Here is an 887-nt window from a genome sequence, read left to right as displayed (position 1 = left end):
GGCTGTCACCTCACCTGAAAGGTTGCACTTTGTGGAAAGCTTCCAGTGCAAAGAAACTGAACTATAGGTCTTGACTGCACTGGAGTTTCAGCCACCAGTGTAAACCCACAGGTGTCCTTACCTCAGGCCTTTCACAAAAGCCACCAAACAGCCATCAGGTGGTGACAAGTATAATATATCAGAAAATGGACTGTTCAAATATTGAAACAAAACAAATCAAAATGAACCATTTCAACTTTTTCCCTGTCAGATTTCATTGAGATCGACACATTCTCATGAAACGCTTCAGTTTTGATTAAACAGCATTTTCTGACGAGAACCCAGTGCCATTCAATTTCTTGACCAGCTCTTTTCATAACCTTTTGGAAATGAAAACTCCCTCTGATCTGTTGTTTCACCTTGTTGTTATTGAGCTCTGGTTGTGTGTTTTAAGCACCTGTGTCATTTTTGGTTCAACTTTACAACCTGTTCAACATTCTAGCCTCAGATCCCCCCACTCCAGGTGATGCAATGCTGGGATTTGGCATTTTGGATTCTATGGGCAAATAACTATTGCAGACTCGGCAACAGCTGTCACAGGAATCCACCTTCATCAGGGAATAATACTTCTCCTTGTGAGTGTTCTAGTGGGACATTCAGAGCATGCTGTCCCTGGAGCCCAGCCACCTGTTTCAGTGATTTTTTTTTGTTTGGGCTTCAACATCTTGAAGAAAGTCCCTCTTAACCTAGCAGTACAACTGCCTAGAGCGTCCTTAACTGAGAGAAGAAAGGGGAGGGGAGATTCTTGCTAGCTGGCTTGCATAACCCCGCCTCCTGGTTATTTCATCTTCCTTACAAGGCTAAAGCAAGCTGCTTTCCTTTCTCAGCCTGCTCCAGGCTCTCAAAAG

This window comes from Emydura macquarii, unplaced genomic scaffold (genome assembly GCF_026122565.2).
Source record: "Emydura macquarii macquarii isolate MOO-44397 ecotype Brisbane River unplaced genomic scaffold, CSIRO-AGI_Emac_v2 contig_499, whole genome shotgun sequence".
NCBI lineage: Eukaryota > Metazoa > Chordata > Testudines > Chelidae > Emydura > Emydura macquarii.
Note: the sequence above shows the minus strand (reverse complement) of the source record.